Source organism: Phyllostomus hastatus, unplaced genomic scaffold (assembly GCF_019186645.2).
Source record: "Phyllostomus hastatus isolate PE091 unplaced genomic scaffold, TTU_PhHast_1.1 phas_scaffold_78, whole genome shotgun sequence".
NCBI lineage: Eukaryota > Metazoa > Chordata > Mammalia > Chiroptera > Phyllostomidae > Phyllostomus > Phyllostomus hastatus.
The window spans coordinates 78,713,710-78,740,596 of NW_025334041.1; the positions used below are offsets into that span (position 1 = coordinate 78,713,710).

General features: G+C 39.7%; 1 pseudogene; it reads right to left on the reverse strand.

The window, feature by feature from the left end:
- LOC123811739 lies at positions 1-26,682 on the reverse strand (annotated as a pseudogene).
- Between the last annotated feature and the right edge of the window lie 205 nt (positions 26,683-26,887).

The window sequence follows — 26,887 nt, forward strand, 5'->3', positions numbered from 1 at the left end:
CAAAAAAGCTTAAAATGAGGGCGAGGAGGTGGGAAGGTCCAAAGAAGAGGTCAGTGTTGAGGGTGCGGGGAATATGCTCCTTTCCAGGCTGGGTCTTCACTTGGTCCCATGAAGAGCTGCATTCTGAACTTAGGCCACCAACTGTCACTTGGCATACTCCTTGAACTTGCAGACATAGGGAAACTTCTGTTTACAGTTATAATCTTCCCATTTTAGATATCCTGGAGAGAGAGAAAAGATAAAGTAAGTGGGGCTGGCAGAGCTTGTGACCCAAAGGAGAGGCATCCTAGGCTCTGGCCTATGATTCGAAGCCCCTCCCTCACCTTCACCAGGGACTCACTCCAGGGAAAGGAGACTCCAAGAAAGGAGAGATGAGAGGAGGTGGATGAAGAAAGACCAGCATTGGGGAGGGCTGGGTGGGTGGGTTGGGATGGGAGTAAAAGAGAGAAAATTGTACTGCGACAACAATTAAAATATTTTTTAAAAAAGAAAGAAAGATCAACATTGCATCTCCTAGTTTAGGAGGATTCCTTGAAGGGTAGGCTCAGAAATGAGGGATCAGGGGATGGAAAGTCTGGCCAGAATGCAGCTTTCCTGTTTCTTACCTGAGCTTTGTGATAGGCTCCCACAGACGGCAGGGTTTGTGATGGTGGCAGGGTTTCTCTCCCAGGCAAAGTAATTTATCACTTCATTATTGCTCCACTCCTATCTACCTGCATTGGACTTGTAGCCCTAGAGAGCAGAGAATGGAGCCAGGTAAGGTTGAATGGCTATTAGTTTTTGCATAATCCTCTCTGGTGGATACTGATCCCTTCTTCAAGATTGTGGAATTTGGTCTGCTATTCCAAATGTTGTCACAAAGCTTTCCTCCTGGAAACTCTCCCTAACAACTTGCTCCTATTGGCTATTCAAAAGTCAATAATTACAAAGACCAATGAATCCACTCAGAGTGACACAGTGGCTGGTGGCGTGTTTATCATTACCCTCTGAACCTTAAAGACAATGTCTGTTCTATAAGGAAAAAATGCACTTTATCTTCATTTAGGATTCCTCAGAATAGTATGTGTAGACTGATTGAAGCTCTGAAAGATGAATTAAAAGGTGTTATGTCTGAACTGTATAACAATCTTGACAAGAGGCAGATTAATTTCAGCTGGAGACTACTGACCTTCACAGAACTCAGTCATCATCTGGCCTCAAAGTTCCCCCGTTCTTCCAAATATCCATCCAGATCTCTAAGTGCTGGGGTTCTTTAAGGTACTTTCTGGGCAGGCACAGGGCACAGGTAGTGGCCCTGATTGGGCAAAGCAGCTTCAGAGATGACAGAGTGGAGATGTTATTGCACCTGTGTGGGATCATGGAGCCCAATCCAGACGTATGGGGAGGTGTTCAAATCGTTCTTGACCAGAGAAGCTGGGAAGGATGCCTCAGGTCTACGAGCACAGACACAAGAAATCCTGAGTGTTGCTTCTGGCAAGTAATCTGTGTGGGGAACAGAGAGACTGATCAGGAGGTTCAGAGGTCACTGCAGGTAGGACAGGGCTGAGATGATAAGAAGACATGTTTTGCAAAAGATGAGGATACTCATTCTCACCCTCAAAAAATTCTGGAGAATATAGACCACCCTCCTCCCTCCTGTCCCTAATGTACTTTCTGTTATCACCTCTAACCACAAATGTACCTACTCACATCTGCATCAGTCCAGGATCTTGGATTCATAAACAAGGCATAGCAGTGGGAATGAAAGGCATAGGAGCCTTGGGGACAGCTACTCCATGTAGAATGAAGTTCCTTCTTGGAATCTTCACCTGGGGTGGAAGGGAATAAAGGAGAGGGATGGGGTGAAATGAAGAGAGTAAATCAGTGTTGGGAAGTGACCTTGGGGAATATTTGTGAGGCCAGTTTTTGGGAAGTAACACCAAATTCTTGACTACTCATCATTGCCAACACTTTCAGGATTTCTCAATCTTGAACCAGCCACATTAAACAAAGGACCATCTCTTTTTGTTCTATCCTTTCTCTTATTTAAAAGTACAACACTTCTGCCACTCTGAGCTGACTGTTCTCACTCTGGGTTTCTAATTATTCTTCTCCTTAAGTCACTCCTAATGCTTCATGCTTTCTCTCTTCACCCTGCCAACACAAATTAGAGCCCACTGACAAAATGGAAATTTTCTCATTCCATTGATAGTGGACCACTGTAGTACCTCCCACTGTGAGTTATGCTGAAGGAAGGAGTGATGATGGAGGAACTGCAGGCAGTTTCATTGTGTCAGGCTACACCTCACCACTGCCACATGTGTCACACAGGAGGCTTTCTCCTTATCTTGGCCCTGAGCATTCATAGTGATCCAATACTAGAGGCAGAGAACTCTCACCCTGCACCTGAAACAAGGGCGTCAGACAGGAGAGCAGCACCCAGGACATGCTGGGGAGGGCCACGGGAGACAGCATGGTGTCTGTGACTTGAAGAGGCAATTAGAGATCATGAAAGAGTTGTAGTCAGAGAGAGGGCATTCAGAGAACCCTCTGTTCTCCCTCTCATCTTTTCCTTTGGATAGTCTCCTGGGAACAAATTGATCTTGGTGACATCTGTTACCTTCTTATGATTCTTGAAATAATTGGAAAATCTATAGTTTCTACTACCCCTGAGACCTCCCAGCATGGCCTCAGCTGAGTCTCAGAGCTCCTATGTTCTCTGAAGACTAGCATCCTTCTATAGCTTCCTCTCAACTGTGTGAGGTAAACCCCTGCCATGGCTCTCATCTTCTCTCAGCTTCCACTCAGCTGTTTTGCAGGTCTCTTCAATGGTTGGTCAAGTCAGAAAAGACTGGACTTTTATAAGTGGATTTGAGGGTGGAGCCCTGAAATGAATAACAGACTTGTGGAGCCAGGACATGGATAGTGGGAAAGGGCTTGGCTCAAGGAGGTTCATGTCGGGGTAGTGGACTTTTCCTGGCAATGGCTAGGAATTGCCACAGCTGTTGTTTCTTTCCCCTCAGCAGGCCAGCACTTTGCCCAGGCACAGGTGAAGTAGACTTTAGATAATGCGTGGATTTCTGTTCTGAAAAGCTTCCGAGAATGAAAGTAGCCCTGTGGTACAAATTCTGTTGTTACATAGTTAAGAAAATGTGGTATTCGGTAGATAAGGAAAATGTCAGTAGTGTATTTTTGAGCAATGTGCCAAGAACCGTCCTATAGGCATATGTATAAATGTTTTATTTTTAGGTATACATATTTGTCTTTATACCTTGTCTCTTAAGATTAAATAAAAACAGATTACTAAGTAAAAATTGGGTGGATATAGGAATTGGACTTATTGGTTAGAACTATGTATCATTTGAAGGAAAAGAAACAATGAAGCCACAGGAAGGAGCAATGATTCGGAGTTGCTGCTGCAGCAGCTATGTAAGTAAGTGGAAAAGCCGGGCTGGAAGGGAGAGCAGATGAATAGATCTGCTGTCCTCCTCTATGTCGGAAGGCTGAGAAATAGTGTTTCAGTTCAGTCCAGTTTTGAGATGGTGGTCTGATACCTCCAAGTGGCATTCTCAGATTGTGATCTGCAGTCCCATGGGGGTTTTCAAGACACTTCCAGGGAGACTGTGCAGTTGTAACTTCTGTCATTATACTAAAGGGTTGTTTGTCTTTTTACAGTGGGCAAAAGCAAAGATGGGCAAAATTTCTGATGCACCAGCATTAATCAAAGTGGTAGTATCAACCTGTGTTTTTCGTACCCATACACTTTCAAGAAATGACATTATTTACTGAAGGATGTCCTTGATGAACTTGATGAAGCGGTAAAAATAATTATAGTAAATCTCAAACCTGTATACAGTTCTATAGATATTCTATATGACTAAATGGGAAGTCTGCCTAATAAAATACAATGGTTGTCTTGAGAAAATGCATTTGTAACAGTTTTAATGGAACATAATTCTTACTTGAAAAAATGGACTGATAGAAAAACTTGTTATTCTTATATGAGCATTTTTGATAGTTTTTCAAAAATGATCAAAACAAGTTTTTTAAAAGCATTGTTTTAACATCTAGTATTATAAATATCAATGATTCATATGAATAAAAATGGAGTCTTCAGTAATTTTTAAGAGTGTAAAAGTGTCTTGAAATCAAAACATTTTGAGAACCTCTGATTAACATTAGGCTACCAAGTTCCAGGAAATATAGAGGATAGGGATAGTTTATTTTATAGCACACCAATACAACCAGCAAAGTCCAGAAGGTGGAAAAATACAGGACAAATGACTCCATTTCCTCAGCAAATAAATTTAAAGCAACAAAGCAATATTATGTTCTAAACATTTGAAAGATGTATCAATCAAATATAATGTATGGACCATGTTTAGATCTTGATTTGAATAAAGCAAATGGAAAAAAAGAACTAAGTAGAGACAATTTACTAAAAGTGAACATTTGCCCTGGCTGGCATAGCTCAGTGGATTGAGCGCAGGCTGCGAACCAAAGTGTTGCAGGTTCGATTCCCAGTCAGGGCACATGCCTGGGTTGCAGGCCATGGCCCCCAGCAACCGCATATTGATGTTTCTCTCTCTCTTTCTCCCTCCCTTCCATATCTGAAAATAAATAAATAAAATCTTTAAAAAAATAAAAATGAACATTTGAAAATGTTAAGGGATTATATTATTTTAAATGTTAGGTGATTATGGTATTTTAATTATTTAAAATGTTCTTATAACTTAGAAATACATAATAAAGTATTTACAGATAAATTATATTATTCAAGATTACCTCAAAATAACCCAATGTTGTCAGGGAAAAGAAAGTGATGTAGAGAGCATTTTAGATCTTGCTTACTGGTAATTGTCATCAGTTTTGATTCAAATAAATTCTTTTTTAAAGGATATTTCATTGATTACGCTATTATAGTTGCCTCAATTTTTTTCTCCCCTTTATTCCCTTCCACCTTGCACCACCCCAACCCTCCAGCATTCCCCTCCCATCTTAGTTTATGTCCATGGGTTGTACGTATAAATTCTTTGGCTTCTCTATTTTCTGTACTGTTCTTAACCTCTCCCTGTTTATTTTATGCCTACCAATTACACTTCTTATTCTTATACTCACCCCCTTCTCCCTCTCTCCCACCCCACTGATAACCCTCCATGTGATTTCCATTTCTGTGACAACAAACTCACAACTACTAACAACTGAACCTAAAAAAAAAATAAAAACAAACTAAGCAAAAAAACTAGAACAGGAATGGAATCAAATAAATTCTTATAAAAATAAAAAAAAAGTGATACAGCAGAAATGAGGCCATTGGAAGTTTTTTTTTGCTAGTGACAGATACATAGAGGTTTATTTCTATAACCTTTGGGTTTGTGTGAATGCTTGTTATAAAATATTGGGGAAAGAGTTTTGGAAAAAAGAAAAATTGAGAAGCAGCAATTGAGGAAGAAATCTTAAAGCCAATCTGACTGAAGAACATTGGTATGAAATTTCTGAACAAAAATGCTAAGCAAGTGAAATTCACCAATGTAAGTAATAAAGAGAAAGGTGAATGGATCTTGGAAATGTAAGGATAGTTTATTAGGGGAAACTACTAATGTAATCATTGAGAAATTAAAGGACAACAATGTTTTATCATCTTAAAAGGGAAAAAAATCATTTTGTGAATTTCTATACCCATTACTGAGTGACAAAAATTAACAAGGAAAAAGAAGAATAGAAGAAGAGGAAGAAGAAGGAGAAGAGAACTCCTTAACATAATAAAGAAACCTACACAGACTCAAAATAAAACATTAAAAACATTTCCTTAAAAATCAGAGAGAGTCCTGGCCAGGTGCCTCAGCTGGTTGGAGTGTCAGTCTGTGCACCAAAGTTTGCCATTTCGATTCCAGGTCAGGGCACATACCTAAGTTGCATGTTTGATCCCTGGTTGGGGTGTGTACAGGAAGCAACCAATCAATGCTTTATCAGGAATGCTTTATCTCACATCCATCTTTCTCTCTCTCTGTCTTTCTCTCTCTCTTTCAAATCAGTAAACATATCGTTGGGGCGAGGATTGAAAAATAAAATTAGTGTGATAAAAGTGTCTCACCCTCATTGAATCTGTTCAACTGTATATGCTATGCTGTAGAAATTACGCTTAGAAAAAAATACCAGAAAACTTAAACATGGTAAGAGAATAAGTGCAATTATTACATGCAAATCATGTTTTCTCCACATAGAACTCAAAAAGATCTCCAAATAAAGTCTTAGAATCAGTGGGAGTATTTGCAAGCAAGAATATGGTATCAACATATAAATTCCAATTGAATTTTATATTACAGTGATAAAATTACAAAAGTGTTTTTACTGGGAATTTTTACTATTTCTACTATGAAGAAAGATATAAAGTACCTAGGAATATATATGATAAAAATAATGAAACTCTCACAAAAATGTTAAATAAAGAAAATCTAAATATATGGAGAAATCTAATATGTTTGTGAAAGGATTCAATATTCTAAAGGTGTTCCTTTTTATAATATTGATCAGTTGAAGTGCAAGTAGACTACAAATGGGGTTTTCTTAATAATTTCATAAACTAATTTAAGTATTCAAAGGTAAAAACAAAGGACAAGGAATAATCAATGGATTTCTGGAGAAAAACAATGAGGTAAAAAATTTTGTTTGACTATACACAAAGGCTTTTACTACAAAGTAATACAAATGTGGGGACAGCAAATTTGACCAGTGTAATACAAGACAGAGCCCAGAAACATAATCATGATATGTGGAAACTGAAAATAGGGAAGGTCATTGCTGATCCATAGGAAAAATAGGCTAAATGATTTGAGTTTATTGATTATCTATATGAACAGAAAATAAATTAAATTCTAACCCTCAAAATATAAAACAAAACCCCCAATAAATCCAGAAGAATTGATGACATAAATGTGGAAACAAAAACATTATTTTTAAAAATGATTTTATTTATTTGTTTATTTATTTATTTATAAAGAGGGAAAGGGAGAGAGGAAGAGATGGAGCAAAACATCAGTGTGTGGTTGCCTCTCGTGCATCCCCTACTGAGAACCCAGCCTGCAACCTAGGCACATGCCCTGACTGGGAATGGAACCAGCAACACTTTGGTTTGCAGGCTGACACTCAATCCACTGAGCCACAACAGCCAGGGCAAAAAATTTTAAAGCTTTAGAAAAGAATACTAAAAAATACATTTTTTACTTTGGTTTAGGAATGTATTTCTTAATTTAAGCTATAAAATAGTACTAAAGTGACCACATTAAAATTGAAACAAAAAATAAAATGTGTAAGGCACAAATGAAATAAAATGATTTAGATACATATATTTGATAAAGGAGTAATAACTAGAATAGGTTAGCAATATAAATCTACAAGAAAAAGAATAATGCATTTATTAGAAAAGAGTGAAGAAACCTAAGTATTCAGTTCACTAAAGAAGCAAAGTGATCAATACATATTTGACAACATGTCAAACTCATGAGCAATCAGGGAAATTCAAGTTAAAATAAAAATGAAATATAATACACCTGCCAGATTAACAAGAAGAAGATCTGACTTTCCAAAATTTTGGTGAGAAAGTGGAGCAATAAGTCCTTCATATTTATGCTGGAGGAAGTATAAGTTGATACTAACTTCTGGGAAACCTGGCATTTTCTTACACCCTAGGATGTATAAATTTAATATATACTCCAAGTTTTATATACAGGAATGTTCATAGCATCATTATTTATAATGGCAAAGAGCTAAAAATGAGTAATATATCCATTAACAGGAAACTGAACAAATTTTTTTGTGGTTTAAATAAGTGGTAGAATGTATTAGAGTAGTGAAATTGAGTGAATTACAGTTATAGGTATCAGTATGGTTAAACCCATTGATAAAATAAAATCAAAATATAGAGAATTTTGTATTGTGTAGTTTTTGTTTTTTAAAAATCAAAAATATAAGTAAATAATACATCATTTAGGGATATGTATAGACATAATAAATTAAATTTAAAATAAGATCAATAAACTCAAAATTCCAAATTGTTACCTCTGAATGAAGGGAAGGGAAAATTTTTGGAATGTAGATACAAGAATAATTGAATATACTAGCAGTTATATATACTTTTAAGTAGAGTGGTATGTACTTGAACTTTTAAAAAATATTCTTTTGATCATATACATGTTACACATATCTACTGAATATAAAATATAATAAAATTTATGGAACAATTAATTACCATATTTTTCAGACTATAAGATACACTTTTTTTACCACATTTTTTGCTTCAAATTTTTTTCCCCTATTTTCCTCCCAGGTTTTAGAGGAGGCAAATAGGGGAAAAAATTTTGAAGCAAAAATAGTTAAAAGGTGCATCTTATAGTCTGAAAATATGGTAATTTCTGTTGAATTAAGTAATATAGAAAGACTAGAAATAATTGTTAAAAGCAGTCTTCAAATTATTGGAGTTAGCCCATAGAAATCAATCTAAAATAAATTTGAACTTCAATTAAAGATTTCATCAAGATATTGGTCTATAGTCATCTGAAGGGTTGACTGGGGTTAGAATATCACTTCCAAGGTGAATCACTAACATGCCAAATTTGTGCTGTGTATTACATCAGTTCCTCACCAGGTGAATGTTTTCGTAGGGCTCCTGGTGTACCCTTAAACATTGTGATGGTCTTCCTGAAACTTGAGTGACTCAAAAGAAAGCAAGGCAAAACCTGTAGTTGTCATTTACAACATAGCCTCAGATGCTGCACATGACCATTTCTGGAATATCATACTGGTTACATGGGTCAGCCCTGTCTGATAGGGTATGGAATTACATAACCATAGAAGTGTAAATGGCAAGAAGCAGGGATCATTGAGTGCTCTCCTTATAGTTTGCTACTAGAGTTGGAACCTAGTGCTTTATCAGTCATAGGTCAGAACTTCTGTGTAAGCATTTTGGTCCTTTTCGTCAACCCTGGGAGATCCTTCTGAATCCATGTGGTTTATACTATTTGTACAAGGGAGAAATAACTTCACTCAATTCCATCCAGTATACCTCAAATTTCAAATAAACTTCAATGTGGGTGAGAGTAAGAGACAAAGTGTTTATCTCCTACTTTCTAGATAATCTGATTCCCAGAGCCAAGTCTATTCAAAATGTTCAGTTATGAACTGAATTATTGTCACCTGTCTAAAACCTTTCAGTCATTCCTTTATTACCTACTGTTACTTATTGCTGCACAATAAACTATTTCAAAGTTAGGGGGCCAAAATAACTATTTTTTTTCTCATGGCTCTGTGATTTTATTTATTTGCTTTTTCCTTGGGGCTTCTCAAGCAGATAGTGGCTGGAGCTTCACTCCTAAGAAGAATCAAATGAACTGAACCTCAAAGATGATGACACACTGAGAGCTCAGTTGGGGTTGTTAAATAGAATGTCATCATAAAACATTTCCATATGGCTTGGATTTCTTATAGTTCAAAGGTATCAAGATGGTAGGACTTCTTTCATTGTTGGTCAGGATTCCCAGAGGGCAAAAGAAGCAGAAGCTGCCATTCCTCTTAGAATAGGTTGAAAAATGGCATAATGCTGTTTCCACCATACTGTATTGGACAAGCATGAGTCTGCATTTGTGGAGAGTATTAAGAATACAATAATGTCTATTTAATAAATGAATTTATTCACAATTATTTCAATAATTACTGCAGTTGCCTTTAATTGCATAATGCCCTAAATGTTTAGAAGACTTGAATTTTAATTTTAATGTTATTTAATTTTAATCTGTTATTTTGAGTAAATGACTTTATCTTCCTCTCTTTGCATCTGGTTTCTTAATTTTTTCAATGAGGATGTTGGATGGAGAGGTCTATGAGGTGTGTTCTATAATCCTCCTCTTGTTGGCTGGAATGCTGGAATGTCATGAACATGGGTCAAGAGACCCTCTGAAAAATAGTTATTACTCCATATTAAAATCTCAGATAACCTTTGGGAAGGCCATCTTCTTATTTTATTGTACCAAAGGGATCATTTGTGAGCAGGCTTTGAGAAAAGTATACTGTCATGAAACCAGTCTGAAAATGGAGCCATGACATAGAATTTTCATTTGACTGTTTAGATAGTTGTTAATTATTTGGCTAGTAGAAACAACTTACTTACTTTATTAGAAAAACCCATAGAGTAAGAGGTCCTTGCATATTTGCATGAAACCATTATATTTAAAGAATCAGCACACAGTATTTTCAATTAAATGCCTTTATTCAAAGTGTAATAATTCATTAAATTCTGTGATCTCAGTCCCTATGGTGCTTGAGGACAAAGAGCACTTTGCCTAAAGTACTTAATGTGGCTACGGGCATATGTATAAAAAATTATCAGGGAAGAATTCAATTACTAAAAGGACAAAATTCTTTCAGAAAATCTTTCAAAAATTAGTAAATTTTGCTGAGTGCTGTTTCTAATTACTCCTTGTTCCATGGGTTAATTTGATTCTAGTAGGGAGACTGACTATGTATTAATACACTGAAATTTGACCTAAGTTAAAGAGCAGAATAGAGAATGCAGGTAGATGCAGAAATGGATTCTAGGGGAGATGTTCTGAAGGTCAACCTTTAGAGACTAGTTTACTAAAATAAAATGAAAAAAAGAAAAAGGATTAAGAACATGAAGAAAACATCAGATAATCTGAAATTCTTCAGATATCTGATCTTATTGGTGAGCTGGAGACAAGAACTCAGAGAACTTTTTCTTGGGTGGGCTGTGTTGGGAGGAAAAGATAGAAAATTGTACTGAAACAACAATTAAAATAAAATTTTTTTAAAAATCAATGTTTAAGCTACCTTAGGAACACCATTCAAACATTTTATAAAAGTTCCCTTCTATTCTGCTCTGGTAAGATTTAGTGTTAAATCAGGGATGGATATTGTATTTATTGTATTTATTCAAATGATTTTTCTGAGTTTTGAGATAATTATGTTTTCTTTTTCTTTTGGGTTGTTAATGCAAGAAATAAATTGATGAATATTTGAATGTTAAATCAACCTTGCTTTTCTGGAATAAATTCCACTTGGTCATCAAAAAAAAAGTTTTTCTTTTGTTCTTTAACCTGACATTTTATGGTCTGAAGTTGAAAGGAGAAAGAAAAGAAATTTCCTAGAAAATACTCAGAGCAGAGTGTACAAAATCCAAGGCTTTTTTTTTCATTTGTCCTTTTCTCTTTATGTTTCAACCTTTGTTGCTTAGGAGAGAATGGAGACATGAATAAGATTATATTTTAATCAAAAGGATGAACAACAGTTAGGTCAGAATCAAAATGCAGACACTAAACTGAGGACTAGGTAGAAATGGAATACTAGGTAAGGAAGGTAAAATAACCAGATACCCCAAACTAAGTTCTAGGTGAAAAAGAAATGGCACATCTCAAAGCTGAGATTAATCCAAAACAACTGAGGAGAGTCAAGGAGCAAAACACTCCAAAAGCAAATCTTAGAGCACCATACTCTCAGGAAATGATGAAAATTCTGGCTCCAGCCCTCAGGGGATACTTGAAATTAGGTGGTTTGACAAGACTAGGGAACCCAGGTGTGTGGAGTAGAGAAACTATGGGCCTGGCCTTCCCAATAGAATTCCTAGGCTGGAAATTATGTGAGAGAGTATGAGTGCTTCAAAGTTATGTGCTCACTTTCCTATTCAGGATGTTCCCCTGGGCCTCCAGATACCCGTGCTTATTTGCCTCTGTGACAGCCCAGACAGTGGCTTAGTGGAAAGAATAATCAACGAGGTATAGTGATTAAGGGTTGAGCTCCCAAATCAGACAGACTCACCTCATGAGGTTGGGGTGGCAATTAAACAAAATAATGAATGAATATCCTTAAACATGATGCCAGATACATACAAGTATAATAACACAATAAATGAAAGCTAATAATGTGTGGGGGGGTCTACCCACAGGGCTCCCCTCCACGCTACCCCCCTGCCCCACCACCAAGGATGAGAATAAGTCTATCAAGATGTGATCTGCTTAATGCAGATCCTCCTTGGGGAGGAAAGGTGGCCAATCTCTCAAAGGAGAAGGGCTAAGAGCCTTTACCTCAATTGGCTTTTATTGGGTTCATTTGCACAAGAATATGGGTAAAGCTCATTAATCATTGTCAGGCAGTAAGGATCAAACAATAGATAACAAAGTACTCCAAGGGCCTATTTTGAATCAGGGTCAGATAGCTAAAGATCTATAAAACTTTGAGGAACAAACTCACTTCTTGCTTGGACCCTTATCATTTAATTGGGAGCATTCTTAGCAAAACAGGTTTCACAGGGTTCTATGTACTCTTTCTTAGGGCTGATTGCCCAGGGAACCCACCCTTTCCAGCATAGGGCTGCACCACCCTCTGTCATTTTTTCAGGCTTAAGTCAGGCAGGGGAAGTAAGACAGCCAAGAGATTAGGAGACTTCTCGCAGACAGAATGAGGACTCAGGTTATGTCAAAGCCGAGGGGTGAGGGTCCATCACCCCCTTTCTCCATAGACCCCCAAGTCCTTCCAAGGGGCCTCCATGTGATTGTGCCTGTCTTAAGTCTTCCCCCCTTGGGGAATCTTACTCACCATTGGCTAACCGACCAAGCAATGGGGGCCAGTTATGGGTGAGGTAAAACGAGCAGAAGCAGTGCCCCTGCCAGGGAGATAAGCTTTGTCTCCTTAGTGGCTTTTAGTCCAAAGGTTGCTCACTCAGCCTCAGCCATGGAGGGTTACAGCTTCTGAAACCAGGCAGGATGGTTCCCAACATAATAATAATATTATCTTCAGGGCCTGGTAGTGTCATAATAGATGCTCAATAATTTTTAATGGCATTAGTATTGAACAGTAATTGGGGTTCTACTGCCTGCTGCTCAATGGGCAAACTCCAGAGGCAGAGATTTGGTGAAACGGGCACGGGGTCATTTACTCAAAAGTGATAAGTTTTGGAAGAATGACAAGCTTCTACCTCAGAGCCCATTCCCTCTAAAACACCCAAAGACCAATAACCCTACTACCCTTTGCCAGATTAGCTGAAAGCTGTGCCTAGAATTCCTTTTCCCAATTAAAATACTGTTCTTTGGGAAACACAGGAGACTGCGGCACAACCATCCAAATGGCTTATCTGGTTCCTGGTGGCAATCTGTATTCAGGCGTCTTTATGGAGTTGGTGCACTCGCAGGAGTCCTGCTTGTTTCACTATGCCCTTTCTTCTCCTCTTGCCTGCCAATCCAGCACCTGTGCCACATCCCTCTGGCTGTCTGCTAGCCACCGAATCTGTGTGCCCTGCGGAGCAGGACTTGCCAGAACGCCACACCATACCAGTTACCTGCTTCCACCTTTGCATCTCGCTCTGGGAGGGGCCTAGGGTCACTGTCAAACCACAAGATCTCCAGGGCCTGCCAGCCCAGAATGCTCAGACCCCTGACCCTACGAGTGAGGGGAAGCAGAAGGGGACCAAGTTTCCACCCGCCCTCCTAAAAATCCAGGGCCCAAATCCTATACGTTCTGGAAGCATCCCTCTTTTCTAAGTGATCCTACCTAGACTGGCAGGTGTGCCACTCCCCTTATCACAGTGGTCCAGAAGCAGGTAGGGAGTTTCCAGCTCTGCGCAGCTTCTCTGGCCAGGGTGAGACATCACTCGCTGCTGCGGGGCCATGCATCCCATGCATCCTCGAGGCACTGGTTTGTTTATCGTTACCTGTGGGTATGGAAATCTGTCTGGGGCAGGCTGTGGTTTCAATATCACCGCCTTTGGCACTTCCCGAACCCATTCCTTCTCAAGGGCCTGGGAAGGTTCTCAGCACCACCTCAGGGGTCCCTTCCCGCTCCCCAGGGATCTCACCAGATCCCCTCCTGTAACAGAATGACATAAATATATAAACACGGTCTGCAGATGTAAGTTATGGAGAAGTAACTCCTCTGAATTATTGCTTATCTATTAGTTGATCTGACCTTTACCAGTGTTCTCTTGAGGGCATCAAGCCAGCAGTGGTGTCTAGCCATTTGTATTCTCCATATAGCTTTAAGTGAAATAAAATAATATTTATTTTTAAAGGTGTTTTGATGTCACTGATTTAGGAAAACACTCCACTCATAAATTCAGTTGTCAGGGACTTGTCAAACTAATTTGTGCAGGAGCTCCTCTGATTATAGATACCACTTACTCAGCACAAATTTTGTGCCTGGCACTGTGAGAATGGCTCTACATAAATTATTGTATTTAGTGTCTAGAGCATCATTATGAGACAGCTATGTTTACCTCCTTTCTCACATGAGAAAATGAAAACTTTGGAGAGGTCATGAATAACTTGGTCATGGTTCCTGGAAAGCATAACAGTGTGACAATTAAAACCCAAATGCCAAAGCCATGGTCTTAATCATTGTTGTTCACTTATTTTAGAAGAGATTTCTTTTTTCCTATTTTAAAAAATGGAATATTGTGCTGGGGTGAAAATGGAGACAACTGTACTTGAACAAGCCTAAAAAAAATAAAACCTATTTTATCTGTATAAATTGGGAAAAAAAGGAATATTGGCCTTTGCAGCAAGACCATTAACTTCTGCAGCATGAGAAAAGAAATACTTTTTCTAAGCTATTTAATTCATCATTGGGATGGACCTGACATTTAGAAGACTTCAGCCCAGAAAATCAGATTTCTGATACTCATACATAGAGAAGATTAAAAACACCAGGCAAATACTGGGACCAATGACAGTGAATTGCTGTTTGCTAAGCTACATTAACTTAATGGACACTAAGAAGAACATGTTCAGTGAAGTTAACAGATTCTTTTTATGTACACAAGTATAATATTGTGTATCAATTCCTTGTTTCTAGAAAAACCTTGATATTGTTGTTGTACCTCTAATAAACATCCAAATTCTGGGAACTCCAACTACTCTTAGATTTAGGCAATTATTTAAATCATCAATACTGTCCATTATTTCTGGCATTCAGTAGAAATGAGTTAAATTCTCAAAAGATCTAATTAATTGCTCTCTGACACAATAGCTTTTTGAAAGGTTTTACCTGAGTTGATGGACTCATTAATTTTAGAGCATCTTATTTGCTTTTGCTAATGGAATTTTCAGCAGATGATTGGTTACCTTTTCTCAGTCTCATGCAGAGTATAAATGTCATTTTATACAAAGATATTTACTGCACAGAATATTGGTCTAATTAATTTTTGAGAGCAAGGAGGAATTGCTCTAAGTCATTCTTGTCTGCAATTGTACTACTGGCCTTGAAAATATCATTGGGATTTCTTAGTAACATGTATGTACCCACATGTGTGAATTTAGGTGCACGTGTATGTGAACATAGGTTTTGAGTGGTGAGTTTTCTTTACGAAACTTAATATGTGTTTTAAGATTTTTTCAGGGATGGAATCTTTTCCCACAATTGTCCAGCTGTAGGTGACACAAGAGCTTGATTGCAGTATATTCTGGAAAATCCTTACAAATTACTAAGAAAGACATACATATAAAATACATACAAAGACAATCAGGAAATATCAGCAGTCTTAGGGAAAGGTGCCATCAGTCATAAAGAGCAGACTTTCAAAATTTGATTATCAGCCCCTGATAAACACATGTGCAAATCATGGAACAAAGGCTAAAACTCAGGCAAGCTGAGTAGGCTGGCAGTATGAGTAGGAGTAACTTACCTCTAGAGCAACCTGAGGAATCCTTTCCAAGTTCAGCAGTTCCTGTGCTGAAGCTTGAAGAATAAACTGGGATTCTTTAAGATAGCAGGTAACACTGACCTACTGAAACACTTGCCACCTTTGTTTGGCTGTGCATTCGACATGAATGGAACCAGTCCCATGGTGTGACTTTGTACTTTGTGTACTTTGAACACATCATGTTTTCTTCAGCTTCAAACACTTGACAGGTTCCTCCTTCCTAATGAAACACTCATTTTCTCCTTCCTTTACACATTTCAGTTTATTCCTAGTTAACATTTAGGTTTCAGCTTAAACATTACTTCTTTGGAATACCATTCCTGAAATACTGGCTAGAAAAACATTCTTCTACTCTGTGTTTCCATTGTGTACAACTCTCTGCACGTCATTGCAATTACTTATACTCAATACCTATTTTACACTCTAGGCTATAGGTTCAGTAAAGAAAGAGACTACAATTTTCTTCCGTATTGCTATATCTCAGTCTTTAACATTGAATCTGGCCTGAGTCCAAGCCAACTGAGACTCCTGAGAATAAGTAAAGGGGTGTTTCCCAAGGACATGTGACTAAAATTGTTGGAGCTGAGGCTGAAATCTGAGTTTCCTGACTTCTAACCCCGTGGAGTTTCAGTCTACACAGCAGGAAAGAATTCTGCAGTACAACACTGGTGTTCTAAATCCCAAACACCATTTGGCTTGCTTGGATATCAATAAATTTGGACTTAACCTCTCTGTTGTCAACTATCCGCTCATGAGAAATGGTGCACTCATGACCCTTCCTCATTCAGAGGCACAATATGAGAATCTGGTGAGACCGATGATGTGAAAATGTTTTGAGAAAACTTACCTGTAGCCATGGACAAGTACACAGATAACAGGACCATTATTCTTTTCATAGTGCTTTCCATCTCAAGCTTCAACCACATTTCATGAGGTCATTTGGACTAGGACTTTATACATATAAAGTATGTATATATATTATGTAGGATTTTATGTGTATAAAATCACAGTCCCTTGTATCAAACTGATGTCCAAATAACTCATGGACAGCAAGAGAACTGGAATTGGCTTCTAATCCTTTAAAAGATTTTTTTTCTATAAAAAATGTAGTGGAGCTGTTGCGGTGAACATTTATATTTTTATTCCAAGTGAAGGAGGTGGACAGCTCTACTTGCTTTATTTCATTAAAGGGAAAGACCAAAGTAGGAACTTGAATCTTTGAATGCTTGCTCTCCAGCCTCCTATTGTTTAGCACATCTGGTTTAAGAATTGACCTTGCACCCCATCAGCTGCTCATGAATGTAGGTATTCAACTTGCAGGGGGTAAGCATGAATCAATAAAACTTCCCCTCAGTAGAGGATATGACTCACAGTTCAGCACTACTAATGGAGACTAAAGGGTAGTCAGGGACATTGCTTCCAAATGGAGAATGGAACAGGAAAGTGACAGGTGTTTGAATTACAGTACTTAACAGAATATGCTTACCTTGGTCTTCTTGACCAAAACTCGAGGCAAAGGCAAAGATCCTCAACTCAGTGACTGTAATCATCATTCACCCTCTCCCCTTCATAAGCAGTGTCCCAGTGATACTCTAAAATGCATTTTAATCATCTCACAGAGGGATGGTTTGTGGTAATTTAAGTAGTCTTGTCTCTCTGGTTATATACTTTATATATGCTTTAAATAAAGTGGTAAGGTTCTTTCTTTCACCCCATAAAATCAGGCACACACCAGCAAAGCATCACGGGGCTGTGATTTAAGTCACTGAACTTACCTCAACAGCAAGTGAATGCCATGGATGTGGTGTGTTTTTCTCTGGGAGCAGCCTTATCCACGCCAGGTTCTGCTTATGGGAACATTTTGAAGATGAGTAAAGAACTGGGTTTTCAGATCAGAAATGGCTTTAAATATGAGCTTTGACAGGTCCTGATTATGTGATATAAGTCAAGTAACTTAACCTCTTGACATCTGTTTCATCAGTGATAAAATGGAAACACTATCTCAAGATTCTTCTGAGAATCAAGGAGAAACATTGACTTACCCTGCACAGCATGAGGCTAATGAGGCTGGCACAGCCCTTTAGGTGTAATTATCCCAAAGTTCACATTCTAGTTCACGCTCTAACTGTGTGTGTGAATACTGCTCCTGTCATCTCAACCTTAGTTTCAATTCTTTTCCTTTATAAAATGGTGATGATAACATCTACCATTCAGGCTTCTTTTTAGGATGAGCAAATATTTGCTGCTACCTAACTGCTTCTGAATCATGTTCTGTCTCCTAACTTTCTACACCCATTCTTTCTTCCCACACCCTTTGGACCACAAGTGTAAGGTGTCTATGCTGCCTCACTGAGGCCCACAGCTGTTGATCAAGTTCACCATCCACACCTCTCCAGTGAAATTCATTCCCAGGACAGTAATTTATTTATTCCTTCTCTGAGAATTATAGACCCCCTTTTATGTTTAAGACGAAAATCATGTTACTTTTCAAATTAACTGTTTAATGAGATGTTATAAGACTAGCGAATTAAAAATCTTTACAGAGAAGTCACTCTTGAAGCACAAACAGGGCGGAGGGTGGAAGGATGGACCCTCAGTCTATGTTGTATCCTGTGAGAGGATCTCCATGGCAATGCTGAGGCCCCTTCAGTTTTGGGATCCCTCATACCTGAGCCCAACTGTTCCAGTGCATTTTTACTGAGCCAGCATTATCTGTTTTTGGTGAGACAACCACCTGTCTCTCTCCTGAAGGGCAGACATGGAGCTGAGCAATGGGGCCAGGGCAGGTTTTGTGTGAAGCTAATGACACTGTTTTCAGAGTCAGTTCTCCTCATCCATAGCTTCGGCTTCATGACAGAGTTAGACTTGTTTGCCCACTCCTCTCTTTGTAAGTTCTCTCCCAAAAGACTCCTCAGTATCCTACAAATAAATAAGATTCCAATTGGTTGAAGCACTTCCAGATAGTTGCTCAGACATATCTTAGCCCAGGATCTGGGCACAGCTCAGGCTCAGTCTGATACTTTTGGGGCTAAAGCTGAAACCAAGAACCCAGGATGTTTTATGAGCTTACCTTAGTACAGGGGCAATGTGAATGGAAGCTAAATGTGACTGCGCTGCTAAGATGGTAGACTAGTTGGCAGTGTGTATATTAAAAATACTATAGGAACAAAAGAGAATGTGTACCTAAACTACCATTACTATAATATTAGGGATGCCTGATACACCTGGCTTCATCATTTTATTATTTTTCCATTGGCTTCTTAGTATATGGATGAAAGAGGAGATAGGTTCAGAAGGATGTTAGTAACACAAATTTGCAAGAAAAGAAACTAAGTCTCAGAGATGGCACATAGCTGTCCAAGTGCACAGAGCTGGTGAGATATATGCAACCCAGGTAGAGTCTACATATCAGTACTATATGCACCTGGAGAACAGCTTTGATTGTGGGAAGTAAAGATGATTTTGATTTTGGATATGTTGTTTTAGGTTGTTGATAGGAATTCCCAGGGGAAATGTGAGATGGATATTAGGAACAAGGTCAGGTTTAGAGTTTTATCGTTGAGATGGTCCCCAAATGCACCTGTGTAGGGGTGAAGGACAGAACTAAGAGAGAGGAATGAGAAGACTGAGTCCAAGTCTGTGAGAGGGTATGGAAGGCAGCAGTCCAGGCAGAAGCAGTACTCATTGCTCTCTTTCCCCACATTTATACTGCTCTGTTCATGTCTCTCTAACCACATTAAAACCCTTCAAGGGCAGGAATTGTGTTCTTTGAATCTTCCATGGTATTTACTGCAGGGCTGGATAGAGAGGACTTCAAAGTGAGGGGACATCAGACATCCAGATAACTCTTTGTCCCCAGAAATTCTCTAGACTCAACTGTCTGTGACAAACAAAATAAGGTAAACAATTATAAAGGTTGTATGATTTATTGCTCCTGTCATGCTGCAAATAAAACCTTCAGTTATTAAAAAAGAAAAAATAAGAAAAAAAGGACGTTAGCTTACAGCAAAAATGTGAAACTACAATGATAACTTGAAGGAAGACTGTTGCACTTTTTTAACAAGAGAGTTGGGAAACAGTTGGTCGCTCACCTGCTATCTGTGTGTGTTCAGCTTCAGGCTGTCTTCACTTGGAATATTTATTGGCTTTTTAAATTACATTCAACACTTAATGTTTCCCAACCCAGCTATCTCTGTTGAGTTCTATTATTAGGACTGACTGTTTATCTGCCTGAGCTGCTGCATTTACCTTCAGCCTCTGAGACTCAATTATTCCAGAGCCAGGAAGGTACACATCAAGAGATGGTTGCCTCAACAGCAATGGCTGAAGGCAGAGAGAGTGGGAAATGGATGGGACCACCAACTGGAAGAAAGGTCTAAAAACTTTCTTACCTACATGGAATTCCTTTGTCATAGAATTGTTGACTCTTATGGTCAGAAATTACCTTAAATTTCATCCAAACCAACTCAGTCTAAAGTCTAAGAACCTTCAGTGATGGTGAACTCACTCTTCTGTGATGTAAGTATTTACATCACAGTCCCACCCTTTCTGTAGCCCCACACTCTGCTCTCACCCTTTATAATGTGACTGGACACCATGGGTGCTGGCAAGGATGCAGGGCATGTGAGGATGACCTCAAAGTAGGATGGCAACAGACTAACCCTATCTCCTCACTGTTGATTCGGGCAGGATGCAGCAGTTGTTAGGGGAAAGGAAAGGAAAGCAGGTCTCCGTTCAGAGTTGATAAGAGCAAAATGCAAGATGTGAGTGATTAATTTCTGCCAAGCTTGGGAAGGGGTGGAGAGGGTTTGAAGCAAAATAACCACTTGGTCACCTCACAGGAATTTATTTTCCCTGAAAAGGGGACTTTTTTAATGGGGCAATGGGGGTGTTACTACAACAGAACTTACTTTACCAATGCTCATTGTCCCACAAAAGTATTTCCCAGGCATGAAGAACACCTCTGTGCCCCCAGAGCAATGAAATTTTCTTATCCCTCCATCTGTTTTGCTGTTCCAACTTAAAAAATAAAAAACTATTTTAAGAGGAATACAAAGTTTCAGAAAAAAAGTGCTTTGTGTTGAAATTTGCCTGCATGAGACCTAAGTTCAGTGCTTTATCCAGGGATAATGCAGGCTAGGATGTCCACAGAAGCTAGGATTTGTCGTTAGCAGGCTCAGGATCTATCTTTTCTGTCAGCTGTGTGATCAAGAGCACATTGCTAATCTCAGATTTCATTTGTTTAAAATGGAGTAGTCATCAATCCCTTACAGATAAAATGTGACTATAAAGGCTCTTTAATGAGGTACAAATCTCTTTATCAACCTTGTCCAATAGAAATAAAATGCAAACCATGAATACATATATCTTTAAATTTTCTAGTAACTAAATAAAAAATTAAAAAAGAAACAGGTGAAATTAACTTTATAATATATTTTATTTAACTGAAAATATCCAAAGTATCATTTACAGTTAATCAATATAAAATTATTGACCTTACAGCTTTTTATGATAATTTGTAAACATCCAGTTTGTATTTTACACTGATTTTACACTGATTTTACACTGATTTTACACTGTATTTCATACTGCAGCACACCTTAGTTAGACTCCAGGCACTCAACAAGCACATGTGACTAGTGGCTGCAGTATGAAATAACATAGCTCTATATAATAATTAATAGTAATTAATTGATATTAATTAATAGTAATTAATATCAAATATTAATTAATGTGTCTTTTTTTGAGATAGGAGGGCTTTTCAAAGGGATGAAATGTTGCCACTACTATGTAGATGTTTTAAAAAATGAAAAAAGAAAGTTCCATCCTCTCCAGTTGATAAATTTTACTCTGGGAGAATAATTTATGAGTTCGCTTGAGAGGGACAGTGTATTAAGCCATTAGCAGCTCTTAATTTGTTAGGGTATAAGCATCTCACAGTTCTTCCTGCAACTGGGTTTTGAGGGACAGAAGGTAAGGGAAAGAGTAAATAACCTTAAAATGTTGGAGGAGAAGAAAGCCCAGTGGTGGAATAAAAGGGCAAAAAAGACAGACTGGGAGACTCAGGGAAAAGCTTGCTAAAATTCCAGTGTTCACAGGTCTATGTTACTTTGTACAAAGGCCTAGAGGGGGTGCTCCCCAGAACAACAAGGAACCTTTGGCTGAACACACACTTATTCTTCAGGGAACATGGAAAGGGAGTAGACAGCTTAGCACATTAATGCAGCCGGACTCCTAAAGATATCTGTCAGGCTTGAATTAAAGACCCTGCCTTACCCAACCCAATCTCCTTGGGCAGAGCCCTGGAGCCCTCATCTGCATCTGGGGCCTTGATTCTAACCATTCAACCTCTGCATCCTCTAGGTGGACAGTTACAGCTGATCTTTCAGGTGAGGGCCCCACTTCTGTAGGTGTAGCTTAAAAGTATTTGCCCAGAACATGGGTTGGTGAGCAGTTATAAATTCAAAATATTATCAGGGCCAGGCAGCAAAATCCAATTATTTTTATGGCCATTGAAGCAACCAACCCACCAACATGCAAACAATAGTAGATAGTGGTTAATAGTAATTAAAAAGTAATTACCCTCTTTAGTGTAGTCTTGAACTCAACAACCTGAAGTTGAACAGTATTGTTGGAGTGATTGGTACTAAAAGAGAGATTTAGTTTCTAAATGGATCTCCTGGTTTTACTATTTCCCTAATTTTCCCTTAGTTGTTTCTTTTGTGCACCTGAAATGCTGCAGGCTGCACCAATTTAAGACATGTTTAACCCTACAGCTGCTTTATAATAATGCAGTAAGACTCCAGGTAGGCTGCTGTGTTTCCCAACATTTTGCTTCTGCCTTCCCTCTCCCCTGAGGGGGAAAGAATAGTATTGGGGGTGGGAGCAGGGGCAGGATGAGAGCAGTGATTCTCATCTTGGTGTGATCCCCCATGCCCCTACCTCAGACTTTTGGCAATGTCTGGAGTCATGTTTGGTTGTCACAACTCAAGGAGAGGTGCTACAAACATTTTCTGGAGGAAGTGACTTTGAGAGAACCTTAGTGGGTGAGGAGGAGGTAGCCATCAAGAGTGGGGTGGGGAGGGAAGATCACCCAAGCAGGGGGCATAAAGAGCACAGCAGGTGTGTGCAGGGGCAATACAACATCCAGTGATGTTGAAATGGAACATATAAAGTGAAGAGGAGCCACTGTGTAATTTTCTATATGGCTGTAACTCAGTCCTTTCCAATTTCTTTCAAATCTTGTTCACCTTCATCACAACTGTGCCTTTCATGCTTCTTTCATGCCTCCTTTTGGCCTAATTCCTGTTAAATCCTGTGGGAAAGTACAGGAGACCATTCTGGATGGTGTGGGCCCAACTCCCACTCGGAGATGCACAGGACCCACGCCCACGGATAGGTTCTCCTGTAGGGAATCAGGCCTGCAATGTACCTAGACTGCTATGAAACTTGCTTGTGCTAAAACTCCCTCACCTGGAATTGAGGCAGCAAACATTTACTGCATGTCTTTAAAGTAACTTCCTAAAATCTATGCTAAACCTTCCAAGGATGAGTTCAACCACTTTTCCCTTTGCATTTGTAAATATCCTTCTTCTGTGATGTGATTAACAGCCTCAGCTCCTTTGTTGTCTGTGAAAGGTCACCACCTAAAGTGAACATCCGCATTGTGAATGAGGACCATTTACTATGGACTAATAGTAGATATTCTATGATTAATTTACCATTTTCTAGGGCTAACGTGCCTAGAAAAGCAATAAAAGCTTGTCAAGGCAAGGGTCAGGGAGCTCTCCTCTTGAGAGAATGTCTGTGCTGTCCCTTTTCCTCCACAGGACTCAGTAGTCTGTGTGAATTTGTCTCATATCTCATCCACAGGAAAGTGGCAATCATGAGATGTGATTTCTGCTTTAGGGTGTCCTGAGCACATGCAGAGTCAAGACGTGATGCTTGCTTGCTTCTGTGACCCAGACCTCAGACTGTAGTCCCACCACTGAACACTGAGCAGGCTGCAGCCACGCAGACCATCATTCCAAAGTCAGCCTCACTTATCTGAAGGGTTTTTCCCTGGCTGTTCCATGACTTGGAATGTACTTTGCCCAGAGCTGTGATGGCTATTTCCTTCTCAATCCAAATTTCACTCCTCAGCACCTCTCCTATAACCTGCCAGTATGATTTGACCTCCTCCCACCCTCTGTCTACCATATTTTGTTGCCTTAGCTTCTTGAAAGCACTCATTACCATCTGGATGGCCTTTACTAGCCTGTTTCTCTACTGCCTGACCCCTGCTAGAATACGAGCTCCAGGAGAGCAGGACCGGACCTGTCCAGTTTAGTGCCATGTCATTAGCATGGGCTGTGGGCCTTGAATCTGCTGACACTGAGTAATATGTTTCAATAAATAAAATCATTCACCTAGAAAATCATCAAGGACTAATTAGTAATACATTTTATGACATAGTAAGAGGCTCCATTGGGTCATTAAGATCACAAATATAAAAGGGGGCCATATAAAGGGAGGGGAGAATCTTCTGAGGGAACTCCTGGCAAGAGGAATAAATGCAGGGTATATGGCAATACTTCTTTATTACCACATAATTGCTACCTTTCCCAGATCCTGGAAGAGACAAGGAAAACAGCCCAAGATTTGAAATGTGAACTTAATCCTCTACTGTCAGCTCACCCAGGCAAGGCAGGGCAGCTGACCAGCCAGCCCCCCAGTCCCAAGCCCCCTGGACCTCCAAAAATCTTCCATATGGTGAGAAATAGCTTTTGGTTTAGATTGCTGCCATTGCCTTTGCTTTCAGGTAAAGGCCTGGAGACATAGGGTCTCTTTGACTGCCAAGTGGGCAGCCGGGTGATGAACCACTTTGGCAGACAAAGAAAACTTGTCTGAGGTAATCTTGGAGGGGTGACTAAGCTCAGAAGTCATGGAGGAGATGCGATGTATGCAAATTGCCAACTGACTTGCCCTCAGGTGCAGTGGAGAGGGTTATGGTAAGAAGGGGTCATGGATGCCCAAATAGAGTGGGCTCCTACTTATGCTCAGGAGCCTATAGGGGTTCCAGTTGAGGAACCACCGTGTGGTTCCCTCACACAGTGTCTCCCCAGCACATGGATGCCTAGAGGTCATTTTAAAGATGGCTTTCCAAGACATCTGAACCTTAGTGTTTTCAAACTTGTCTCTTCTCCAGCCTCCCTCAGTTCCCTAAGTGACATCACCATGTACCTAGTTGCCCAAGCCAAAACCTGACAGAGCTCCTTGATGATCCTTATGTCCATTGCTGTCAACTCTACCTTCCCAATGGATCTAGAATCAGCCGACTGCTCCCCATCCCCAATGCTATCATCCTTGTCCAGACCATCACCTTGAACCTGGACTTTAACTGCCAGTCAAGTTTTTTTGCCTTCTGCTCATGCTCCCTCTGTTCTTTATGCAGAAGCTGAGGGTCCTCTGAAAGAATTTAATCAGATAAACTCACTCTATATACCTCATTTCTACGGTTTCTGCCTGATTTAGTTTGCTCCTAAACTGGGGCTCTCACCTCACCTTATATTACCTTTCTCCTAATCATCTACCAGCTGTGGATCCTGAGGAAGCCAAGTTTGCTCCCAGCTCTGGGCTCTGCCACTTGCTATTTGCGGGGCCTGGCGTGCCCACCTCCTGCTCCCTGCATGACTTGCTCCTTCCAGTCTTTCATGTCTCCCCAGAATGTGGCTTACTCAGTGAGCCCGCTTAGACTTTTCCTCTCATGGAGCATTGTCTCGGCCCCTGGTTACTCTTTATCATATACCCTATCTCTTCATCTCAATGCTGTTGTGTGTCATTTAAAGGCAGGGGTGCCTGCAGGTTTATGAGTCCTTTGTTCTTTCATCCCTGTGGAAGCCCCATTCATCTTATTTTCCCTTTGTACTGGCTGGACATAAGGGCAACTTTACAGTGTGAGGTAAAGTCTTTGGCTTTGGGCACCAGCCAGTCTGAGCTGAGGTCCGAGTTCTTTAGGTAGAATCTTGGAAACTCTAAGTGTCAAGGGGTCCCTGGCCTCAGGGCAATTATCAGAGGAGACTGGAAGCAGTCTCCCACTTCCTCCATCATTACCAGGAGTGAACCCCAGAGGTAATTTATTGAACAATTTTGCTTATCTCTCACAATACCTTATTATTCACACGTTTACTTAGTTGTGGTCAATATCTCTTCCTAGCATGCAAGCTCCACTAGGGTAGTGGACCTGACCATCCGGTTCACCCATTTTCTGGAAACAGTAAGACCTTGGGAATATTAGTTAAATTAATTGAGCTAAAATTAATATTAGTTAAACAGTAGGACCTTGGGAATATTAGTTAAATTAATTGAGCTAAATGTGTTTGAAATGCCAACAGAAGGTATATCTATGAGAAAGAGACAATATTAGTGGGATTTTAAAACAATGTATTTGTGCTCAGGTTCTGATTAGGTGTCTGTCTCAGTAGCATCCCCTGGGCAATAGGGGCAGACAGATTCAGTCTCAACTGAGAAAGACCCCTGCCCCACTTTGAAGCTCAAGGTCCCTGACAATCCATGATCTTGCAGTCTAAGGTCCCTGAAAGAGAAAAAAAATTAATTTCAAATTTTAAGGGCAAAGCTTGGAGGTCTTAGTGATGAGTTTTACCCTAAGAAATAGCATAGGGGGATACAGAGTAAACATCAGAACAGGTTCCCCAAAATTAAAAAGGGCTAAATTTTCAAGCAGACTAAATTACTATGATATCTGAGCACTGAAAAGGAATGCAGTACCCTACTCCCCTAGGCCTTGGCCTGGGCTGTTTTTAGGGCTAAGGTGATAAAAATCTCAGGTGGAAAAAGGAAGATGGAAAGTAATATGAGCTTACCTAATGTGGTATTCCCTCTGGCCATGGTCCATGTGGTATAGGAACAGTCCCATGTCCTATAAAAAAGGAGGCACCCGGCTAGATGATCCTCACCTGGGCCTCCAGATGCCCTCAGCCTGTGGTGGCATACACGGGCCTCACTTTGAGGGGGAGGCTCCTCTGTGTGTCTGTGGAAGGAACAGCATGTGTGAGAGGCCCAGGTGGACTGGAGGAGCCCTGGGTTTGGGATGAGGATATCCCAGCATATGACAGCCTGATGACTAGAAGAATATGGCAAATGTAAATCATAGCCACAGCAGCGGGAGCCAAGTTAAACCTAGAGAAAGCAAACAGGGCAGCCACATGT